This window comes from Pinus tabuliformis, chromosome 4_2, assembly GCF_031772625.1.
Source record: "Pinus tabuliformis cultivar Carrire ecotype Pingquan chromosome 4_2, CPIR1, whole genome shotgun sequence".
NCBI classification, from domain to species: domain Eukaryota; kingdom Viridiplantae; phylum Streptophyta; class Pinopsida; order Pinales; family Pinaceae; genus Pinus; species Pinus tabuliformis.
This window is the reverse complement of record NC_142304.1, coordinates 271,807,388-271,833,143: the sequence shown is the minus strand read 5'-3', so window position 1 is coordinate 271,833,143 and position 25,756 is coordinate 271,807,388. Positions and strand designations below refer to the sequence as shown.

At 39.0% G+C, this 25,756-nt stretch overlaps 1 long non-coding RNA gene across 2 annotated transcripts in view; it reads left to right on the top strand.

Annotated features, from left to right (window-relative positions):
* The window catches only part of LOC149169031 (uncharacterized), a 51,353-nt gene that overhangs the window by 7,411 nt on the left and 18,186 nt on the right, over positions 1–25,756 (top strand). For both annotated transcript variants that reach the window (XR_016259360.1, XR_016259359.1), the window contains exon 4: positions 17,539–17,593. This is a non-coding gene — a long non-coding RNA (uncharacterized LOC149169031). The remainder of the gene's footprint in view (positions 1–17,538; positions 17,594–25,756) is intronic.

The window sequence follows — 25,756 nt, the reverse complement described above, 5'->3', positions numbered from 1 at the left end:
CAGACATAGTCTTTCATTGTCTGCACGTAGGTTCTGCATTTCTGTTCTTAACTGCTGGACTGTTTCGAGTAAAGCAACATTGGTGCCAACATTTGTTTCTCCCAATTGAACCCATACTTCTGGGTTACGTCCGGTGCTCCTATGTGCATCAGAATCATTTTGTTATTTCTAAAGTCATTCAACCCGTCCTTAGTGTAGTAACCTGAGGCTCTGATACCAATTGTAACAGACACAAATATCTAACATAAAAAACTTATAATGATATTTACTACTCCTATATACACACTACGCACACATATAACAATCCTACTTGGAAGCGTAATTAATCCAACACACCTTACATGAATACATTAGTTCTGCAATTATTAATGTCTGAGATTAAACTTAATCAACTGTGCATAAATTAACTATCCTAAGCACTCGGCATTAATGCCAATGTAGTGGTGGAAGAGGTGAGTTAACGTTCAGCCCTAGGTTCCCTCCTCTTTAGATCTACACGCGGATGCATTTATGCTATAGGTATTGTTGTATTTACTCCACTTAGCTTTGCAATCCTAACACTGCCAACTGCCCGGTCTAGGCTCTTCCGTTTGCTAGGTGGTGCTCATCCGCCCTTATAGAAGGGTAACAGATCTCAGAGCTCATCCTCACGCCTGCAGCAGAGATCATACCCCCAACACTCGAGTTCTACTCTTGGATTAACGACCAGAGCCTGATCCCAACTATTCATTCTGCAACTTCGGAACATAACGGGAAACCTACCGGCATCTGGTCTTCGTTTCTACCGTTCGGCATTGTTGCAGGTGTGCTTGGAATCTTCCTTAATCTTCCCAAAACATGGGAACCCAACTAGCTACCTTTAATGGCAGGTGTAATATTATTTGCAAAGGTTATTTTTATTATTATTTCCTGGTGCTGATGCTTTCTATTTCGTCTCATTTATTTGATCTTTCACCCACAACTGACGGTAATCTTTGGTCCATTTACACAGGTGAAGGCACAATGTCCCTTTTAGCTTCCTCTTTGTTATCAGCAGATGGAAAACCCTTCCCAGCTACCCTAAGTGAGGCATAATTTCTTAATTAGTTAGTTTAACTTGAAAAAGGTTTCCTATTGCTTAGCACTGAGACTCTTTCTGCTCGACTTGCAGGTTGCAGAGGTCTGAGGTGCTGGGGTTTTCCTTCGAGATGTTATGCTCCTATCGCGAGCAGCAGAACGAACCCTTCAGAACAAGCACGACGGTATGGAATCCCTCGACATACCATCTTGATGTTTCCTTCTCTAGTTTGCGAGTTAGACTTGAACTAAATAGGAATTAATTGTAGGAACAATTCCCATAGATAATGTGAATGCTTGAAAAAATTTCCTCGAGTTGGTATTCTGGTGAACAACACAGAGGTTTTTGGTAAGTTTATTTATGACTTGGACTGGCTCTAAAGAATTCTTCCTTGCCTGATATTTTTTAAAGGAAATTTTATATTCGCTCTTGATATATGAATATTCATCTTTATTTCTTGAATGCGGAATTGTCCATGATGTGTTTTCAGTGCTGATTGTTGAACGGGAATTTTACAGTCTTTATACATTATTCTACTTCAGTTCTAGATTTGGTTGAGGCTCTTTGCTATTAAGTCTTCAAGTTAGAATCATTGATTTTATTAGCCTTTAGCGGCAGAACGATTTCCTGGGTGTCCCCTTTGGGACTGGCAGAGGAATAAATCGGTTGGGGATAGAATTTCATGGGTAAGGATGATTGTTTGAACCAGGTGTTCGTTGCCCTTTTTCTTTTAGCACTCACCATCCTTAATCAAGGTGTTGTCTTGACAGAAAAGTTGGGCCTACGACCAACTATTTAGACCTATGCTACCCATGAATAACTTACCCTTTTAGCATTAACTTGAAACTTCCTTACCGAACTGGTTTACCCATTTGCTTCCTAAGCATCTAATTTGTTCTATAGATATTGTAAAATGAAATAAGGTTTGCATTACTTATTTGATTCAAAACCATTTCACATATAACTCATAACAGTGATTTGGTGGCCTGGGTGCAGGCGATATAGACAAACGCCCTAATCCTGATATAATTTCCTCTAATTCTGGCTGAAACCCTTCTTCAATCCTAACTGGAGTATTAGTCATCTATTTCTAGACTGACTGTTCATAAATTTTCCTTTTTGGCCACTATTACTACTCTTTTCCCCTCAATCACCTCAACCCTTGGTATCGGGAACAAATTACACAATAGAGTCTTCTTTTCCACTATCAAAGTTGTAATTCCAAAGGAATCACGTAATACACTATCAGTAGGCTTTTGAATGGCAATAATGCAAATAAGCATAAATTACACTATCGGCGGGCTTTTGAATGGAAATAACGCAAATAAGCGTAAATTACTCTATCGGCGTTGTTTAATTGTCGTAGTGCTATTTCACAGGAAAATACACTGTCGACATTGTTTTTCCCAATGGGATGCGTTAACATGCAAATACGCTATCGGCGGGGTTTTATTCCATAAAAATGGAATAACACTATCGGCAGGTCGCTATCGGCGATTCCACGAGAAGTGGAACAACACTACCGCGTTCCGCTAACGCCCTTTCCCGATGCGATAACACTGTAGCCTTATCGGCAATCACAATCGGGGTTTTCAACGTTCCAATGCCAGGCTCCTCCCGCTCAAGTCTTGCGATGCGATAAACTTTGCAGACATGATAGGTTATTAAAGCCTCCCTTATATAGTTTCAGATCCGAAAGTCGCACTTCGGACTTCGGCGCTTCAAAGGGCTAGTCCCTCTCTGCTCCAACACAGCGATGCGATATTGGTTGCAGACCCGATAAGGGTATCGGCCATACTTAATAGGATTTCAAGTCCGGAACTCAATTCCGACTAAGTTTTTCACGGTTTTCTAGTGTAAACCAGAGTTTCCACCTGCGGAACTCAACAATGCATATAAGGGAAAACAGGGCATACCGATATAAAGAAAACCACTCCAAAGGCTTAAATCGAAGTATTAGTTGGAAAAAAACGCCAAATCACTATTATAAGACTCAAAAGAAAAACGCTACTCAAATCCAAATATTGTTATGCTCTTAACCTGCAAAATAATACCCAAATACAGAATATGCGAAGAAAAAGATACCCAAAACACAAAATAGCAATGATTTTATTATTCAGAGAGCAATGTTCACATGCCTCTTCGAGGGGGAAACCTCCAATAGAGCAGAGCTCGATTACAAAAATAAGACACAATGCTCCTCGCAGGGAGTCTCTATCCTTTATATATGACTCATACATGCAATACCACGGGCCAATACCGTGGGTTTTATTAATACCATCTATCTAATACTATGGCCCATTTGCAACTAACTGTGGTCCCGTCATTAATTGCGGGTTAACCACTTACAAATATTAATATGGGCTTTATTGACTCTTGACTATGACGTGATCCCATGACATAAATAAGGGGGTTAGGGTGGGACCCTAACATGCCCTCCCCCTTAAGACTAGCCTTGTCCTCAAGGCTGAAGCTGCGGAAACTGCTGAAGAATAGTGGCTGGTTCCCAAGTTGCATCTTTCGGAGAGGTGTCTTTCCATTTGACGAGGACTTCCTTAATCATGCGGCCACGCAGGTGCTTGTCTCGTGTGTCTAGAACCTGTTCGGGTTGAAGCCAGATTGACCCTTCTTCGTCCAATTCAGGTAGACTAGTTTGAACTCGGCAATTGTTCCCAATCACTTTCTTGGGGCACGATACATGGAAAACTGGATGGATTTTTGTCGTAGGTGGCAAAGCCAACTTGTAGGCCACTTCTCCAATGCGCTGAAGTACTTGGTATGGTCCATAGAATTTTGGAGAGAGCTTTTGACAACCCTTGTCTTTGAGTGATGTTTGCTTATATGGTTGCAGCCTCAAAAAGACCTGATCCCCTTCTTGAAATTGGCGCTCTGAGCGATGTTGGTCGGCCTGTTGCTTCATGCGGTTCTGAGCTTGATGAAGATTCTCTCTAAGATGGGCGAGCATGGTTGCGCGGTGTTGTAGGAGTTGATCCATTGCTTGTACTTTGGAGCACCCCTTGAGATAAGAAGTAGGGGAAGGCGGAAGTTGACCATAGACTGCTTCATAGAGAGTCATTTTGGTGGTGGCATGATAGTTGGTGTTATACCACCATTCAGCTAGAGGTAACCACTGTACCCAAAGGTGTTGCTTTTCTGAAGTGAAACACCTAAGGTAGGTTTCTAGACATTTGTTGACGGCTTCGGTTTGACCATCTGTTTGCGGATGATATGAAGTACTGAGTTTGAGTTGAGTGCCTTGTATTCTGAAGAGTTCCTGCCAAAAATTACTGGTGAAGATCGGGTCGCGGTCGGACACAATAGAAGTGGGCATGCCATGCAATTTGAAGATCTGATCCATGAAAGATTCAGCAACCAAAGTTGGTGTAAACGGGTGGGGTAGGGCGCAGAAATGAGCATACTTCGACAGTCGGTCCACAACCACCATGATGACTGACTTGTTCCCTGACTTTGGAAGACCTGTAATGAAATCCATAGAAACCTCTGTCCAAATTGATGCCGGAATGGGCAATGGTTGTAATGTGCCTGGTGTGTTGACGGTTTCCCCTTTGTGGCGTTGACAGACATCACATTCTGCTACGAAAGTAAGGATGTCCTTTTTCATGCCTGTCCAAAAAAATGATCTTCTGGTGCGAGCATACGTCTTCTGAAAGCCCGAATGTCTTGCAATGGGAGATGAGTGCAATTCTGCCAAAATGCGACTTTTGAGGGTGGATGTTGGTTATATTACGACTCTGTCCTTGTAGCGAAGAATATCATTCTGCCACGAGTAGCCCTTGCTGGAATTAGGATCTACCTGCAATTGAGAAATGAGTTGGGAGAGCCCGGGGTGTGAAAACCATTCCCTGCGAGCCTCTTCAATTTAGTCTGGAATGGGGAGGGAAATTGTGAGCAGAGTACTTTCCTCCTCAAATTGGCGAGATAATGCATCTGCTACACTGTTGTCTTTCCCTTTCTTGTAAATGATCTCATAATCATATCCCAGCATTTTGGCTAACCATTTATTTTGTTGTGGGGAGGATAGGCGTTGCTCCAAAAAATATTTAAGACTGTGATGATCTGTGCGGATTTGGAAACGTCGCCCCAATAAGTAAGGTCGCTAGGTCTCGACTGCATGTAAGATGGCCATCATTTCCTTCTCGTAGGTAGATTGGCCCAGATTCCTCCCACTAAGTTGTTGGCTTGTGAAGGCCAATGGTCGCCCTTCCTGCATTAAGACCGCCCCAATACCTGTACCCGAAGCATCATATTCAATGACAAAGGATTTGGCGAAGTCAGGTAGTGCTAAGACTGGAGTGGAACACATGGCGTTTTTGAGAGCAGTAAATGCCTGTTGTGCTTCCTCGTTCCAGAAGAAGGAATTTTTCTTTAGGAGTTGAGTGAGGGGCTTCGTTATGCGGCCATAGTTGCGGACAAATTTACGATAATAGCCTGTGAGACCCAAAAATCCTCTCAAGCTCTTCAAGGTCTTAGGTTGAGGCCATTCTTGCATTGCCTGGATCTTTTTGGGGTCCACCTTGACACCTTCACGCCCCACAATGTGGCCCAAATACTCAACTTCTTCCATGCCAAACGAACACTTAGACATCTTGACAAATAATTTATGCTTGCGGAGCAGTTGCAAGAGTAGATCTACATGCTGAAGATGTGCCGCCCAAGTGCCACTATAGATGAGGATGTCATCGAAGAAGACAAGGACAAATTTTCTGAGATATGGTTTGAGAATGTGATTCATAAGGCTCTGAAAAGTAGAGGGGGCATTACAGAGACCAAATGGCATGACCAGGAACTCATAATGGCCTTCATGAGTTCTGAAAGCCGTCTTGGGAATGTCGACTTCCTTCATGCGAATTTGGTGGTAGCCTGAGCGAAGATCCAAATTAGTGAAGAATTGAGCCCCATTGAGTTCGTCCAGCAAATCGTCAACCACCGGGATGGGAAATTTATCTTTGACTGTCAACTTATTGAGGGCCCTGAAGTTGGGACACATCTGCCACTCCCCATCTTTCTTGAGGACCATGACCACTGGGGATGAATAAGTACTAATGCTGGGACGAATGACACCTGCTTCCAACAATTCCTTGATGATTGTTTCTATTTCATTCTTTTGGGTGAACGGATATCTGTATGGCCGCACATTTGGGGGTTGGGCCCCTGGAACCAAGGTGATGCTATGATCATGTTCCCCTCGCGAGGGTGGAAGCTCATGAGGCTTGTCAAAGACCGTCCGATGGTTATTTAAAATCTGTTGCATCTCAGGATGAATTGGCAGAGACATGGTTTCGACTACCTGGATGGCATTAAATTGAGCTACCACTCCATGATGGCCCTTTTTTAACAATTTTTCCATCCTATGCGAGCTGATGATAGAGGGGGCTCCCGCCTGGAGTCCACGGAGGGTATGTGTGGAGTTGTTCTGCTTAAAACTCATATATAACTCCTGGAAATCCATTGTGATTGGCCCAAGAGTGCGGAGGCATTCAGCGCCTAGGACAATGTCGCAACCCCCCATGTGTATGGAAAACATGTGGGTTTTCAACTGATAATCCCCCATTTGAAGTTTGACATTTTCACAGCGGCCTTCACATTTCATTGTGCCCACATCTGCAATTTGGACTTGGAAGTTAGAAACTGCCCGGAAAAAACAATGCGTTGCTTCTGCGATTTTTTGATGGATGAAATTATGGGTACTTCCACTATCAATCATGACTACTATTGGGCGATGTTTAAGAAAACCCCTGATTTTGAGAGTTTGAGGGGAAGAAATTCCTGCCAACGCATTTAGCGAAATAACTGGTTCGTCAGATACAATCTCCTTTTGGTTGTCTTCTTCGATCGCCTCCGGTTCCTCAAGTGGTGGATCTTCCTCGGTGGAGCTGTAGTCAGTGGCATCCATTTGAAAAAACTTGGGCTCCTTGCATTTATGAGCCGGGGAATATTTTTCATCACAGTAGTAACATAGTCCTTGCTTCTTTCTTTCGGCCATTTCCGCAGGTGACACCTTTTGAATCTTAAGTGTTTGAGTCGTGTTGGGAGCCTGTGGGGGACGACCTTTAGCGGGGAAATTGTGGCGACTGTATTGGGCTGCTAATGCACGTTCCACCTTACGAGCTACCTGGCAAGCCTCTGTCCACGTGGGAGGGTGGTGGAGTAGAACTTGAGCTTTGATGGCTTCTTTAAGACCGCTGATAAAACATTCCATGTAGAACTCATCTGTGAGACCCTTAGTGCGGAAGGCTAAGGCTTCAAAAGCGGTAATATATTCATCCACTATACCCCGTCTGTCGGAGCTTAGTGAGACGCCCCAAAAAGGAGTCTTCCTGTTCAAAGCGATTTCGAAGAGCTTTGGTAAATTGGGCCCAATTCTGAAAAGGTCCATTGCAACGCTGATGCCATTCCCCCCATTGCCATCGTTCATTGTCCAAGTACATGGTCCCCACCATAAGCTTAGTCCCATCATCTAGGATATGATTCAATTTTAAATACTGCTCCATTTGTGCTAGCCATGCGGACGTGTGAGAACCGTCAAATTTATGCATATCCAACTTGGGAGGTCGCTGACTGGGTGGTGGATGGGTGTGCCAGACGTGAGGAGAGTGGCTAGACTCACCCTCATGGTATTCATGGCCATTATACGCCTCCTCGTGGGCTGGCTCCTTGCCCTTCGAGAGTGCTTGCTGTATCTGGAGACTTAGTCCGCTAATCTCACGTTGGAGGGAGTTCATATTTTCTTCAAGTTTGTCCAGCCTTTCATTGGCCATCGCTTGAGCTCTAGTTTCTACCATACACCAACTTGATGAAAAATTGGGACCGCCTAAATTTTTTTTTCTAATAAATTGAATGGTACCACCTTGCTCAGCTCGTCGTCCTGATGCTGATGGGCTAGATCACCAATAAGCGCCTCGGAAGATCTCAGACTTTTTTTTTTTTTTTTTTGGAAAACTCCTAACGGAGTTTTACTCCTTGATCAATACTGCAATCGCCAAATCCTCAAAATTTCAATGCTGCCAAAAGTCCTGCAAAAAGTATTCCCCGGTATAGGAACCCTTCACAACAACTCCGATCTGGTGGATCTGAGATATCTGAATGGTGGAACAACTGCTGCTGCGGCACGTCTTTGCACACGCGGATCTAGAATAGATGATGAGTGATCCCCCGATAGAAAAGGGAACTATGGTCTAGAGGAGTGTCAGGTGCTACAGATCGCAATATACATAAGGGTCTGACAGTAGTACTCGGCCCAATGTTTCAGGGCTCTAACTAAGGAGGATCGACCGTACCCTTAGCCGTACAACCCGACTACCCTATCGTACGGGCGAGTAATCTCTCCGAGTGTTGTTCTCGGTGTACTGTAGCCACAAGATGGCCGAAGGTTTATCTATGGCGAGGTTTCAAGGGAGCCTAGGGGGCTTCCTATATACCCAGAGAGTACGTGGAAGACAGTCCGTGCGCGGTTCTGTCTATTGCGCTACTACTCGAAGGGGTACCCACAGGGGTTACAAGGGAGTCCAACAGACGTGAACACCTCTTGTATTTCCTGCGTGCATGCCTCCCCAAATCCGCAGGTTTATGCGCTCAACGACAGATCCCGTGGTTTAAAGACGCCGGAACACGTCTCTAGCCAAAAAAAAATTGCTAAAAATTGGAGATCCCACCGAGCCCTGGAAAGTGCTCTGATACCACTTGTTATGCTCTTAACCTGCAAAATAATACCCAAATACAGAATATGCGAAGAAAAAGATACCCAGAACACAAAATAGCAATGATTTTATTATTCAGAGAGCAATGTTCACATGCCTCTTCGAGGGGGCAACCTCCAATAGAGCAGAGCTCGATTACAAAAATAAGACACAATGCTCCTCGCAGGGAGTCTCTATCCTTTATATATGACTCATACATGCAATACCACGGGCCAATACCGTGGGTTTTATTAATACCATCTATCTAATACTACGGCCCATTTGCAACTAACTGTGGTCCCGTCATTAATTGCGAGTTAACCACTTACAAATATTAATATGGGCTTTATTGACTCTTGACTATGACGTGATCCCATGACATAAATAAGGGGTTTAGGGTGGGACCCTAACAAATATACGCATGAATACCAGTTTTAAACAGGAAACCAAGCATTCAGATGCATAAAAAGGGTTTTGGAGATCACAATGTCTCCGAGATCAACCAATACACAGAGATGTCTACTCCTTTCTTCAGCAATATGGCATAAACACATTCAGTCAAAATCCCTTTACAATAGCCTCAACATTACATATATACTGGTTCGTGTTAACAACCAATTCCTAAAACAGAGGCTTAAATTTATTATAACTATCAGTTCTGCGAGACATCCTCCTTGAGAACCTCCACTATGCTTAACTAATCCTATCTGTTCAACGAGGTATTCTCCTCGAGAACCTCCACTATAGCTTAACTATTAACATTTATTACAACATGATTTATTCCTAGATTCTATCTCTATGCTAAACTAGAAAAACATGGAAATTGATGGCTAAAGGATCCCACTCCTTTGCTTGTAGATTTTTTTGTATTTTTGGAATAAGTTTGAAGGTTTTCCCCTCCAAGTCTCATGCTCCTACATCAGACTCCTAAGGACAAAATTCTTCATGGGCTCCTGTCCATGAGCTCTTCTACAGAACTGCCCAGCTTCTGTAGCATGCTTTCTGTTACCCAAGTAGCTTCAACAGTTGGTTGATCCTTCCATTTGACCAAATACTGAAAGTACTCCTATCCTCTGGTTTTCTTGAACACTTTCTTGTCCAAAATCCTTTCTAGCTGTAACTCTTTTGTTGTAGGTAACTGTTTTACCCATTCAATTTCGTGTGTCTCCTGATCCTTATCTGTATCATCTGCAGTTTCACCTTCATACTTGTACAAGTCAGAAACATTGAAAATTGGAGATATTCCAACATCAAGAGGTAGTTCAATTTCATATGCATTTGCAGAAAATTTCCTTAATACTCTGCATGGTCCAATTTTCTTGAACTTTAATTTGTTATACTCCCTCTTTGGAAATATTTCGTTTCTGAGGTGTGCTAAAACCAAATCTCCAACTTCAAATTTAACCTCTCTTCTGCTCATGTCTTCTCTGGTTTTGTATTCAATGTTTCTATCCTGCAGCTGTTGTTTCACTTGTTCATGTATTGCTTGCATTTCTGAAGCAAAATCTTCTCCCTCTGCACTTCTCATCTCATCTTTTCCCAAGTTTCTTAACTCAGATACTCCTCTTGGATGCATTCCATAAACAATATGGAATGGACTTTGTCCTGTACTCCTGTTAGGTAAGTCATTATATGCATATTCATCTTGTGCCAACACTTGATCCCACTGTTTTGGATTTTCTGCAGTAAGACTCCTCAAAAGATTGCCCAAACTCCTGTTCACTACTTCAGTCTGTCCATCAATCTGTGGATGATAGGCAGAACTGAAACTCAGTTTAGTTCCCAACTTCTTCGATAAAGTCCTCTAGAAATGTCCAACAAATTTGGAATCTCTGTTTGAGACAATACTCTTAGGCAACCCATGCAATCTTACTATCTCCTTGAAAAACAAATTAGCAATGTGAGTAGCATCACTAGTTTTATAACATGGAATAAAATGTGCCATTTTTGAAAATCTGTCCACTACAACAAAAATTGAATCATTCCCTCTTTGAGTCTTTGGTAAGCCCAAAACAAAATCCATACTTACCATATCCCAAGGCCTATTTGGAATTGGTAATGGAATATACAAACCTGTGTTTTGGCTTCTTCCTTTTGCATATTGACATATTTTACAAGTGTTCACATACTTTTCCACTTCAGATCTCATTTTCAACCAGAAATAAAATCTGTTCAACTGTTCATAAGTCTTCTCTATACCAAAATGTCCTGCAAGTCCACCACTATGTTTCTCTTTGATTAAATTCTCCCTCATAGAACAGTTTGGTATGCACAGTTGATTCCTTTTAAACAATAGTCCATCTTGTAAGAAATAATCCGCCCATTTACTCCTATCCATCAAAACAAGATTCTTACAAGCTTCAAATTCCTCTTTAAAATCTGAATCTGTCTCATACAATTCTTTAAGAAAATCAAAACCTAACACTTGAATTTGACTCTCTTGAAGTAATGCATTCCTCCTACTTAAGGCATCTGCAACTTTGTTTGATTCGCCATTTATGTGCTTCAAGGAAAAATGGAAATCTTGAACATACTCTACCCATTTAGCATGTTTCTGGCTAAGTTATGGCTGCTGCATAATATATTGTAGTGCATGGTTATCTGAATAAAGTATGAACTCTTTTGACATCAGATAATGTCTCCACTTCTTCAATGACTGCACAACTGCATAGAACTCTTTATCATATGAAGAATAGTTCTTCTTTGAACCATTAGCTTTTCACTAAAATGAGCTATAGGCCTATCTTCCTGACTTAAAACACCTCCAATAGCTTCTCTGCTGGCATCACACTTCACTTGGAAAGGCTTACTAAAATCAGGTAGAACCAAAATAGGTTTTTCAGTGATTTTCTTCTTCAACAGCTGAAAATTCTTTTCTGCTTCAGCAGTCCATCTAAATGGTTGTTTATCCTTCTTTATGGTCTCAATAATAGGGGCATTGATCTTAATAATTTTTTTTATGAATTTCCTATAAAAATTAGCAAGACCATGAAAAATTCTTACCTCAAAAACACTTTTAGGTGAAGGCCACTCCATGATTGCCTTGATCTTCTCTGGATCCAACTTTAGCCCTTCAAAAGATATAACAAAACCCAAATACACTAACTCTTCTTTCACGAATGAACACTTCAAATTCAGCAATAATTTCTCTTGTTGTAGCCTTTGTAAGACATAATTCAGATGTCTTATGTGCTGCTCCTTAGACCTACTGTAAACTAATATATCGTCCAGATATACTATTACAAATTTACCATTAAACTCTTTATGAACTTCATTCATGAGTCTCATAAACGTACTTGGTGCATTTGACAACCCAAAAGGCATTACTCTCCACTCATACAATCCCTCATTTGTCTTAAAGGCAATTTTCCACTCATCCCCTTCTCTTATCCTTATCTGATGATACCCACTCTTAAGATCTAGTTTTGTAAAATACTTTGCTCCACCCAAGCAATCCATTAAATCTTCAATTCTAGGTAAATGAAATCTGTACCTGATTGTGATTTTATTGATGACTCTTGAATCAGTGCACATTCTCCAGCCTCCATCTTTCTTTGGACTCAACACTGTTGGTACTGCACAAGGACTCAAGCTTTCTCTGATCAGTCCTTTGTCAAGCAGTTCCTAAACCTGCTTCCTAACCTCTTCATTCTCTGTGGGAGTCATTCTGTAAGCTGCTTTGTTAGGTAGATTTTCTCCAGGAATCAAATCTATATGATGGCTGATTCTTCTAATGGGTGGTAACTCATTAGGCAAATCATCAACAATGATATCACAATAGTTGTCCAACATTTCTTGAATTTCAATGGGTAAATCAGAAACTTTAGTGGAAGTCATTATTACCTTAGGCTTGCAAATTACAGCAAAATTTACCTCATTCTCTTCAATCTGCTGCAAGTATTCCTTTCCTCCTAGCAATAGATTTTTTGGATTAGTCTTCTTTCCTGATGCATCTTCTTCTCCCATAGGCAGCAACGTATGATTGATACCATCTTTACCAAACTTGTAGGTGTTTCTTTTCCCATCATGCATAGCTCCTCTATCATATTGCCAAGGTCTTCCAAGCAATATGTGACACACATCCATAGGCATCACATCACATACAATTTTGTCCTTCTATTTGGCCAACTGCAACTCCACTTCACACTGTTCATTCACTAACAATTGATGTCCCTTTGTAACCATGACACCTTGTAAGGTGTTGGATGTTTAATTGTCTTCAGCTTCAAGTTCTCCACCACTTCTGTAAAGACCAAATTATCAGTGCTGCCACTATCAATGATCATCTGACAGTATTTCCCTTGAACCTTACACATTGTTCTGAACAAGGCCTTCCTTTGTAATGGCTCAACTATCTCCTTTGCTAGCTTGAGCAAAACTTTATTGGTTACCAAAGATTCTCCTCTCTCTGGTATATTTTCTTCTTGTTTCATTGTTGTTGTTGTTGCTTCTCCCTCAACTTGAGCAACAATTGCATTCCTCTGACTTGTTCCTACATTCTCTGGGCACTCAAAAGCTCTGTGTCCCAGTTTGTTACATCTGTAACATCTTACTTCTTTTCCTCTACCTCTGCCTCCTCTTCCTCTAGAAAAACTCCCTCTACCACTTGCATCACCTCCTATGGGTGCATGTTGGTTTGAGTTGCTACTAGCTCCATCTTTAGGTGTTGTAGATCTTCCTCTACCACCTTGACTTCCCCTTCCTCAGAAAGTACCTCTCCCTCTGGCAGACTGCTTCCTCACGAGTTTTTCTTCAGCTTTCAGTACCATCTGATAAGCTTCCTCTATTGTTTTAGGAGATAGTATACTTATCTCATCTTGAATGTCCATCCTAAGGCCATTCACATATCTAGCCACCTTCTCATCTATATCCTGAGTTTGTCCAGCTCTTATGCTTACCTTATAGAATTCCTCTATGTATTATTTCACTGTCATAGACCTCTATCTAAGATTTTGCATCTGTCTGAACAAGGTTTGCTGATAATTACTTGGTGGAAACTTACCTCTTAGCTTTGCTATCATCCTACTCCAATTTTTCATAGGTTGCTTGCCAAGTCTCTTTCTTTCTGACTACACTCCATCACACCAAAGTGTTGCATGTCCTTTTAACTTGGTGACAGTAAACTTTACTTTCTTTTCATCTTCTGTTTCTTCATAGTCAAAGAATTTCTCCATGCCATTAATCAAGTCTATCAATTCTTTTGGATTCAGTCCTCCTTCATAAATTGAAACCTCAGTCTTTGGCCTAGCTATGGATCTCAACACTGACTAAAAGAATCTCATCTCAAGAGTAATTTCTACAGCTTCCTCCTCTCCTTCAGCTTCAACCTCAGGTTCACTAACATCTCCATCATCTATATTTCTCCCTGTTGTTAATGCTTCCATTCTAGCCAGCATCTGTTACACAACTTCCATCACCTCAGAATTTGCAATTGGTCGTCCTCTTCTACCACGTCCTTGTCCTCTTCCAACTCTGAAAGCCATATTAACTTTCCTTCTTTTGCTTCTGAGTGTCGATTCAGTGTCTGAGTTTCAGTTCTAATGGTGGCCTGGATGCAAGCAATATAGACAAACGTCGTCATCCTGATATAATTTCCTCTAATTCTGGTTGAAACCCTTTTTCAATCCTAATTGGAGTATCAGTCATCTATTTCTAGACTAACTATTCATAAATTTTCCTTTTTGGCAACTATTACCACTCTTTTCCCCTTAATCGCCTCAACCTTTGGTATCGGGAACAAATTACACAATAGAGGCTTCTTTTCCACTACCGAAGCTGTAATTCCAAAGGAATCACGTAATACACTATCGGCGGGCTTTTGAATGTCAATAACGCAAATAACCGTAAATTACACTATCGGCGCTGTTTAATTGTCGTAGTGTTATTTCACAGGAAAATACACTATTGGCGATGTTTTTCCCAATGGGATGCGTTAACATGCAAATACACTATCGCGGGGTTTTATTCCATAAAAATGGAATAACACTATCGGCGGGTCGCTATCGGCGATTCCACGAGAAGTGGAACAACACTACCACGTTCTGCTAACGCCCTTTCCCGATGCAATAACATTGTAGCCTTATTGACAATCACAATCGGGGTTTTCAACATTCCAATGCCAAGCTCCTCCCTCTCAGGTCTTGCAATGCGATAAGCTTCGCGGACCCGATAGGTTATCAAAGCCTCCCTTATATAGTTCAGATCCAAAAGTCGCACTTTGGACTTCGGCGCTTCAAAGGGCTAGTCCCTCCCTACTCCAACACAATGATGTGATATTGGTTGTAGACCCGATAAGGGTATTGGCCATACTTAATAGGATTTCAAGTCCAAAACTCGATTCCGACTAAGTTTTTCATGGTTTTCCAGTGTAAACTAGAGTTTTCGCTTGCGGAACTCAACAATGCATATAAGGGAAACAGGGCATGTCGATATAAAGGAAAACCACTCCAAAGGCTTAAATCGAAGTATTAGTTGGAAAACAAGGCCAAATCACTATTATAAGACTCAAAAGAAAAACGTTGCTTGAAGCCAAATATACGCATAAATACTAGTTTTAAACAGGCAACCAGGCATTCAGATGCATAAAAAGGGTTTCGGAGATCACAATGTCTCCGGGATCGACCAATACACAGAGATGTCTACTCCTTTCTTCAGCAATACGACATAAACACATTTGGTCAAAATCCCTTTACAATAGTCTCAACATTACATATACAGTTCCTAAAACAGAGACTTAAATTTATTATAACTATCAATTCTGCGAGACATCCTCCTCGAGAACCTCCACTATGCTTAACTAATCCTATATGTTCAACAAGATATTCTCCTCGAGAATCTCCACTATAGCTTAACTATTAACATTTATTACAACATGAAATATTCCTAGATTCTATCTCTGTGCTAAACTAGAAAAACATGGAAATTGATAGCTAAAGGATCCCACTACTTTGCTTGTAGATTTTTTTGTATTTTTGGAATAAGTCTGAAGGTTTTCCCCTGAAGTCTCATCCTCCTGCATCACTATTTCACAACAATATATACCTGCATGATAATTAATTCTATAGATAATGTAAATAGAATAAAGTTTATATTACGTACCTGACTCAAAACTACTCCACGGGTGGAAATTGATAGCTAAAGGATCCCACTACTTTGCTTGTAGATTTTTTTGTATTTTTGGAATAAGTTTGAAGGTTTTCCCCTGAAGTCTCATCCTCCTGCATCACTATTTCACAACAATATATACCTGCATGATAATTAATTCTATAGATATTGTAAACAGAATAAAGTTTACATTACTTAATTGATTCAAAACTACTCCACAACTAATTCATGACAGTCATTTCATAACAATATATATACTTGCAATGATAATTAATTTTATAGATATTGTAAACAGAATAAAAATTACATTACTTAACTGATTCAAAACTACTCCACAGCTAATGCATAACACTTGTTTCATAAGAATATATGCACCTGCATGATAATTAACTTACTTCTATTTTGTGTTACATTTATTTTCTAACTGACACGGAATTAAAGAAAAACACAAATCCAATATCATAATGTTTATTTTCTAATTGCATCCAAATTGTCATAACATAATTAACCAACTTCACTTATCTGCTATGACAAGACTAAACTGTGATCAATGAACCCCTCCACCCTTCCTATGGGAACTTGGCAATCACGTCCAAGTATCGTCCCCCCAAGCATGAACCCCTCCACCCTTCCTATGAGAACCTGGCAATCACGTCCAAGTATTCTCTCCCCAAGCTCCTCTTTTCCATCTTTCCTATGAGAACTTGGCAATCACGTCCAAGTATTCTCCCCCCAAGCTCCTCTTTTCCCAACTTCCTATGAGAACCTAGCAATCACGTCCAAGTATTCTCCTCCCAAGCTCCTTTTTTCCACCCTTCCTATGAGAACCTGGCAATCACGTCCAAGTATTTCCCCCCAAGCTCCTCTTTTCCCAATAATCAATTATCTTTAATGTAGTAGTTTCTATTGCTTTGGCCTCAAGACTTCGTAGTAGTTTCTATTGCTTTGGCCTCAAAACTCCATGTCCAACCAGCGATGGTTTCTACTTCCTCCAGGAAGTCTCTTCAAGATTAGTTCCCACTGAAAGCTCAAGGAATCTCTTTTTTTTTCTTTTTCCAGAAAAAGCACCCCCCTCCCTCCCTCGAAGAGTAGAGGAGGGGTAACTGTTTCTTTAACTGATAACTGTTGGGTAAAAAAGAGTTATTGAGGTTCACCAGTAATTCTTTTTTTTAGAATTCCCCATGGAATATCACATCTACTATAATTATTTATTTTATTAAATAAAACTACTTTTTTTTAGAATTCCCCATAGAATATCACATCTGCCATAATTATTTATTTTATTAAATAAAACTACTGTTATCACTTACTCTATTTATTGTCTATTTCTCAAAAGTAAAAACAAGAGTTGGTTTTTTCATTGTAAAATAAAAAAACATGAAAGTAAAAATAACTTAAAATCTTGGGGTGTCACACATAAGATCCTATGTTTCAAAATTATACAATTTCTTACTACTTCAAAGCTATGCAAACTTTTCATTCTCTCGTTGTGGTTTGGATTTCACAAGAAGAATTTACAGCTTCATGTGATTTAGATTTCACATAAGTCATTTGCAGTTTTTCTCCTTTACGTCACATAGACTGGTAATTTCGTTATCTAGGATATCAAAGTGTTAATTACAAGCATTGATTTACTTGCCAAATGAGAAATAACAATAATTTTCTTATTCTTATTTGCAGCGTTGGCATACCATCCTTCCCTGCTTGCATGAATTTCCATTTCCCGATTCCCGAGGTAAGTTTTTGGTTTTTTAGGTGGTTAATTGGAATTTTGAGCGAAAAACACATATAGTTTACAAAGAACAACTAATCTTACACTGAAGAATTATGAGTAAGAACTTTATTTTTCTTTGTTTTTTAAGTGAGGCACTTTATGTTTTTCATTTTTTAATTGCGGTAAATTATGTCAATTCAATCTATTATTTTGGTTGAAATATTTAAATTTTATAAAATATTATTAAATAAATAATATAAATATTAATTTATATGGTAAATTGTTTTTTTATATAAAATTATTATTATTATTTTTCACTATTTGTAATATGTGGAAATAATATAGGATTTAAGAAAAGTTTACTAGGGTTATTTATATCTTCAAAATTACTTGGAAATTCCATTATATATAATACCAATTTTTAGAATGTTGGATTTTTTTTATGACTTTTATGGCTAGCCTTCCAAAATGCAACTCTAGAATATCTTGCAATTTCATAAACTTTATTATTAATTATTTTTATGGGATTGTAGTTATTAATTAAGCAACGAGAAAATATATAATATTTCCTTTCTATTTAACTTTTTGATTTTTCTATTATTTCTAATTTTATGGATTATAGTTTTTTCTACAAAAATAATTAAAAAATATATGGTAGGTTTTTTTTTGACTTGTATCTTTTTGTCTTTTTCTATGGTTTTTTTTTAAGATGGTAAATAGGGAAAAATAATAATAATAAAAAATTTCCAATAATTCTTTTTAGTTTCTTAATTATAATTTTTTTTCTTGTTTATACATAGATTTTATATTTAATAACTATTATGATAATTAGTTATTAGTTTTTAGAATCTTGTGAGTATTTATTTCCTAATTTTATTAAGAAAGTTTTATTGATGTATAGTTACTAATTTTTAAGATCTCATGAGCATTCTTTTTTAGCTTTGATGAATTTAGTAAAACAATTGTTATTACAAATTATTCATAAATATTAATTAACATGTCTTTACAATTTAATATAAAAATTAATATAATACTAAATCACAAATTCTAGATTATCTCAACTCAATTTTTCTCTGCAAAAGAAAAAGCCATTATTTGAGTGATAACAATAAAAGTTTTATTTCATATTCCCATGCTTTCACTGCCATAAACACAATTGCATTTAACTCTATATTTATCATGTTCAATTCCCATGAACTTTGTAGGAGACAATTGGTTGTGCAAAACAAATTTCTAGGAATTAATATCTCATTGAGTTGCACTTAAGTTTCTCTATATCAATTTGAATCAAACACTACCAAAAAAATAAAGTTATAAAGCTTCATTACAACCAATGAGATAGGGCATTCACCAAAAAGAAACATTTTAGCACAACATTTTCACTTTAATTTCTATTTTTTTATGAAGACTTTAATTGATCATCTCACACCTTGTGAGCAATTCATATTCTAATTAGCTATGTTTAAACTAAGTGGCAAGTACTAGCTACTAAGTAGCACTTGTTTAATAACATATTTGATAAATTTGTTAATATAAATTAAAATGTTTTATTAAATCATTTTTAAGTTAAATATTTGTTAATGTATAACTAATTAAATAATAAAATTGTTATTAAAGTAATGTAATGTCTAATAATATTGAGGATAACCAATTATATAAATTTTTTAATTCTTTCTCTAAAAAGGTTTTGGCAAATATATGATGGTATTAGAGAAGCTATATATTATAATGGAGATATTTGTTATGATCGTGTTTATGGTTTTGATGTTAATGGTGGGTCTTTAGGTGTAATATAATATATTGTTATTGGCTTTGTTGTTGCATCATATATTTGGTAAGTGATGAAATTCTTTCTCTTAACAAGATATATAAGTTAAATAGGCATGTAACTATTTTATGTTTTGGTTAGTTTTGGAAACATTAATGTGGAGCACCAGGAAAGAGGATGGTGATTGCAAGCGACAACTTTGAGGGAGCTGGTGGAACGAGGACGCCTTGCAGGTAGTTCCAACACCAACAACGCCCTCCTATGACCCCCTATGACACACTCTGACAGGACTCAACATCAAAGGTCCCCACGACTCCACGCAAGCCACCTATGTCAACCATGTATTTTTAGTTTTTTTCGAGACAATATGGTTTAAGCTTGAACCTCTAATGCATGGTGAAACCTTCAGATTTGTTTACATAATGCTTGTACGAGATCACATCTTCCAAAGGTGGTGTAAGACAAATGACTTTCAAGCTATTTCGTAATGGCCAGGTAAACTCAAGAAATCACTACATGAAGGCAACTAAGGTAAAAAAATTTACCCATGGAAGAAATCTTACTCGACTATTCTGAGGACCCCCTTTAGGGTATTGCCATATTTACATCATTGCCTCCTATTCCTCGAAACTGACATCAAACCCTCAATGACTTTGAAGGTATGGATCTAATGAAGGCGCATCTCCCCCTCCATGGCAGTGAGACGGACGGTCAACAAGGGAGGGGAATAGGCTCGACTGGTGTGGTGTCTACTGCCATTAGATCGGGCTTTCCCTCGAGAAACACCAACCCTATTGTCGGTCAGAACACAGATCTATCCTTAGACTCTTCCTCTGGTAAGTCTGGGATACCCCCCTCCTCTACCTTGAATGATTGTGCAACTATTTACCAAAATTATCTCAACCATATGTGTTTTTTCTTAGTGATCACTGCTCGAACACAACCTGTTACTTCAACCATGAAAGCTTCTCCTCCAATTAATCACTCTCTAAAGAGAGGTAGCCTATGAGTTTCTTCGATCCAGTGCCTCTGTTTTCCCTCCTCTCATCTACTAGCGGCCAAATCTCATCGCTCCCTTTTACAATTCCCTCCTCCAAAAAGCCTCCTCTCTTCTTGTTCGCAAACATCCCTCCCCTTTCTCCATCTTCCCTTTATTGATCAAGTGCTCAAAAATTTACTCAAAATTCAAAGTTGTCCGATTGGCATGGAACCTGAACAACCGCATAGTGCTCGTCGTTCTAAATTCGATGCAACTCGTTTCACGTGAAAAGGACTCCATATAATCCTAGAAACATGTTCTGTTCATTTTCCAAAACAGGCAAATTTGACAAAATTGTGATAGCTCAGTCAGCAGTCCATACTACTAACGTGGCAAGTTGATGTGGCAGGTGATGTGGTAGTTGATGTGTCAGCTGACTATGTTTTCTTGGGCCAATCATGTCTCTCCACTTGTCCAAATATCATTGGCATTGATTTGGGCGATTTTCATTGGTGGGTTGGTGGCCAACCATAGGCTGCCATGTGGCCCAACTGGAGCCACATGGCAGCATGGGAGCCACCAAAAACTTGTTAAGAGGTCGAATTGCACCTCACAAGATTTTAACTCGGCACCTCGTTCCAACTAAAGTCCGCTCTTAACCAACACGCCACAGTAGTCCTTGTTAAAAGGACTTGGGAATGTTTAATTTTAATATGCGTTGGGTGGGAGTTGGTAAAAGGGGCCAGGGCTAGCCCCAGCTCTGATCATCATGCCTAAGCGGACCAGGGGAGGGACCAGGGGCCAGGGGTAGCCCCGACACCCCAACCCTAATAGATATACCATGTGACTTGTCAACAAGACCGTGGGTGGAGGAAGTGGGGGTCCGGTCGGCGGGGGCAGACGGTTAGCACTGGCCCTCAGGCACATGGGCCCCTATGTGACCACGATTTTCAAAAATAAGACCTTAGAGGGATTTGAAGCACCTCGATAAATATGGTCGAATATTGGGCAATTTGGCGCTTGGTTAGTGGAATTGTAGGCAAAATTGTGGGTTAGGTGCCATATTTTGGGGAATTTGTAGAGCGAATAGTAGCCAAGCTAGGGGAACTCATGAATGGTTGACTTTTTGTCCAATTTGGGAGTAGGAAGAGGCTATACAAGCATTTTGGGTCTTCTGAAGCCATTGGAATGGGTTTTATAACCATTTGAGCACTGTAAATGTATGTATTCACACTTTTGAGCATAATTGAAGAGGGCCAAGCCATTGGAAGCTAGACCAAGGAGACGTAGCCCAGGAGGGGTGAACTCCTTCATCATGTGTTGTTGTGTTATTGTTTATGGTGATGTTTATGTCTGATATATGTTGTTGTTCAATGTTTTACTTATGTTAATTTTCTCATGAAATTTACAAAAAAAACGCATAAAAACTCATGGATAACTTGCAATTTACCTTATATCCTCAAGCACTTGTTTATATTCTGAATTGGAATTTAGCACAAAAAACACTAACTTTCCCATTCATATCAAGTTTGGTATCAAAGTTCTTGGTTTTATTTGTGCAAGGAGGATTTAACTGTTTGCAAGTGAATGTGATGCTTACAAGGTTGAAGCTCAAGAGAGGAGAAGGAAAGTTGGTTGAAGGTCCTGAAGTTGGGACAAAGATAAGGAGAGAAAGATTGCCACAATCTCCACCACCAGTTCTACCTCAAATTGCAGTTGAAGCTTTAGCAAGCATGTCACATGAAGGAGAGCCTGCAAATATGTCAGAGGATGAGAAGGTTTTTAGGAAGGATTTCTTTGACATGACAAAGATGGTGAAAGTCCTCTATGAAGAGAGGAATACAAGACTGCAAGGTGAAAGCTCCAAGCCTCCAAAAGGAGAAGGTTCTTCAGGAGGAGGAGGTAATGGAAATGGAGGTAAACCTCCACCATCTCCACCATCATCTTCATCTTCATCTTCACAAGCATCTTCATCCTCTTCCACTAATACAACCCTTACTCATACTCATCAACATACCTCAAAAGGAATTGGTAAAACACCCTTGTTAAAACTTGATATTAAATTTGAGTTGCCTATGTATAATGGTGAAGTGAATGCAGAGAAGCTTGACAATTAGGTTCATCATTTGGAGGTCTATTGCAGAGTTAAAAACCTTCAAGATGATGACACAAAGATTCAGGTAGCTTCCTTGAGACTGGAGGGTGTAGCAATAGTATGGTGGGAAGCAAAGACACAAGAAGAGATAAAAAAAACATGGTAAGATCTCAATTTCTTGGTTTGATTTCATTGCTGCAATTAAAAGAAATTTTTACCCTCTAACATATATGCAAAAAGCCATCATGAATTAGCAAAACTTTAGAGAACTTAAAGGTCAAAATGTGCAACATTACACCCAAGAATTTAGAAGGTCTCTAATGTTAGGTGTAGATTTGCAATCACAAGACACGTTGTTGAAGTATATAGGGGGTTTACACAGTTACCTTAGGCATATGATCCTTATGTTTAATCCCAATAGTCTAGATGAGGTTTGTGTGCAAGCCACTCATCTTGAGGCAAGAGGGAAAAATATTCCAGAAGAGGGTAAAAAGAAGCCATTTAAGGGTGGAGAGAAAGGAAAGGGTTTCAAAGGAAAGAAAAATGCAAGCATTAAGAAAGAAGGAGAGAAAATAACATGCAAACATTGTTCCAAAGAGGGTCACGATGAAGACCATTGTTGGAAGCTTCATCCAGAGATGAGGCCTAAGAAACTCAACAACAAAGGAAAATAAAAGACAACTGCAATCATTCAAGAGGATTTGGGATCCAATTCAGGTGATGAAACTAAAATTACAGCCATGGGTATAAAAGGAAAAGAATCCATTGCTAGCACTAGTACTTCAAATTGTCACACTAGCACTCCAAATGAGCAAACAAGGATTGAATTATTTCATGTGAGGGTTATTGCAAAACATACAAAAGTGGACACACTATTTGATAATGAGTATCAAGCCAACTTGATATTTAAAGACTTAGTAAAGAAACTTAATCTTGAAACCATTCCACATCCCAAGCCATATCCATTGGGTTGGATATGCAAGGACACAAGATTACAGGTTACAAGGAAATGTATTCTTCGGTTTGCAATCACAACAAACTTCATTGACGAAGTTGAATTAGATGTTATACCGCTTGATATTTCAAGAATTTTTTTGGGTAGTCCTTACCTCTATGATAGAAAAACAATCTTATATCGCCATGAAAACAAGTACCACTTGTTCAAATATGGTGTGGAGTATATTGTGAGATCTCATCGCAAGAAACTAAATCTTTCATTAGTTAATGTAGGGCAAATGAAAAGAATAGTGAATTCAAGCAAAAATTTAGTGCTTCTTATGATCAAACCAAAGAATGATGTTGATTATGAAGTGTTTGAAGGTTGTGATACAAAATTGAAATCTGATTGTGTTGATGTAGTTAACCAATATGATGAGATGTTTCAGGAACCAAAGGGATTGCCTCCCAAGAGGGGAATCCAACATGAAATACCATTGCAGCAATATTGTCATCTTTCTAACATTGGCATGTACAGGATGTCAATAATGGAAAATGTAGAAATACAAAAGCAAACCTAAGAATTGTTGAACAAAGGGATCATCCGACCATCTCCTTCACCATATGGGTCACCTATTGTTTTGGTGCCCAAGAAGAATGGAAAGCATGTCACTAAGTGGAACTTAAGGATTGGCTTTCATCAAAGTAGAATTGTTAAAGGAGACACAAGAGGAAATTCAAAACAAAGCAAGGTTTGTTTGAATGGCTAGTTATGCTTTTTGGTCTTTACCATGCTCCTACTACTTTCATGTGTATGATGAATGATGTATTGGAGCCATTTCTAGATGAGATATTCTATTTAGATGACATCTTAGTTTTCATAAAATATCTTGATGAACATGTCATGCATGTGAAAAAAGTACCTAATGTTTTGAAGAAAGAACAATTGTTTTTGAAGATGTCAAAGTGTGATTTCGGTAAAACTTACTTGGTGTGCTTGAGTCATATTGTTGGAGGAGGTGAGTTGAAGATAGACCCCTCCAAGGTTGATGTCATGATGAATTGGCAAATGCCCAAGATAGTCACTAGAGTAAGAAGTTTTTTGGGAGTATCCCAATATTGGAGAAAGTTTATTACTAAATTTTCTTCTATCGCAGCTCATTTGCATACATTGACTAGTGCGGAAAAGGTCTTCTAGTGGGGAGGCAAGCAATAAAAGGAATTTTATGTCTTGAAAGAAAATATCGGTTCAAATCATGTACTTGCAAGTGACTATGCCATGGGCACAGTCCTCATGCAATATGGTAAGCCCATTTCATGTCATTCAGAAATTTTCAATGGTGTAGTAACAAAGTTGCAGTAATCAAGGCACTTTCGACCAATGGGATCCTTACAACAATTCCACTTGGTCAGCAAGTATAATAAAGGTATATACAACAAGGTTGATGATATGCTTTCTAGTCCTATTGTTAGTGTAGCTACTTTACTCAAGCATAATTTTGTTTTGCATAAAATTTATGTTCAACAATATGCATACTTTCAAAATGTACATTTAAGCTTGAGTCAAGAGAACCAAGTAAGGGAATTTGATTACCATTTGCGTCATAATTTGTTGTACCCTCTTGCTAAGAAGGATGTTTCTACTGATGGTGACATGAACAATGTCAAGAAGTTCATTGAATGATTCCAAATGGTACATCAAACAGTTCAAGATCAGCTTGAAAAGAGCCAAAGCAAGTACAAGTCAAGGCACGACAAGCATCGAGTAGATCACAAGTTCCAAGTTGGTGATGGATTTTGGCTTCACATTAGAAAAGAGAGGCTCCAAGGAGAAGGTAAAAAGTTGAAACCAATTTGATATGGTCCATTCAGAATTTTGGAAAATATTGGTGACAATGCCTTCAGGTTGGATTTGTCTTCATATATGCAAATTTATGTTGTTGTTAATGTGGAAAATTTAAGGTTGTATGAGCCTCCTTTGATTGAATATCAAGGAGAGAATGCTAAAATTCCTTCCACTGAATATTTCTCTCCTGAATACCTTAATGAACTATAGCAAGACAACATTCTTGACAGAAGAACAAGGTCTTCAAGATGAGGGAGTGTAGACTACCTTAGAGTGGGGCTTAAAGGAACCAATCTAAGCAAGGCCAAATGGATTGAGATTGGAAAGGTGATGAAATTGTACCCCCACATGCTGAAAAAATGAAAGTGATATTTTTGGGTCCAAAAGCTTCTAGTGGGGAGGAGTGATCAGGTGCTCAAAAATTTGCTTAAAATTCAATGTTATTAGATTGGTGTGGCACCTGAATCATCGCATAGTGCTCGTTGTTCTGAATCTGGCACAACTCGTTTCACGTGAAACAGTCTCCATATGCTCCCATAAACATGTTCTGTTCGTTTTCA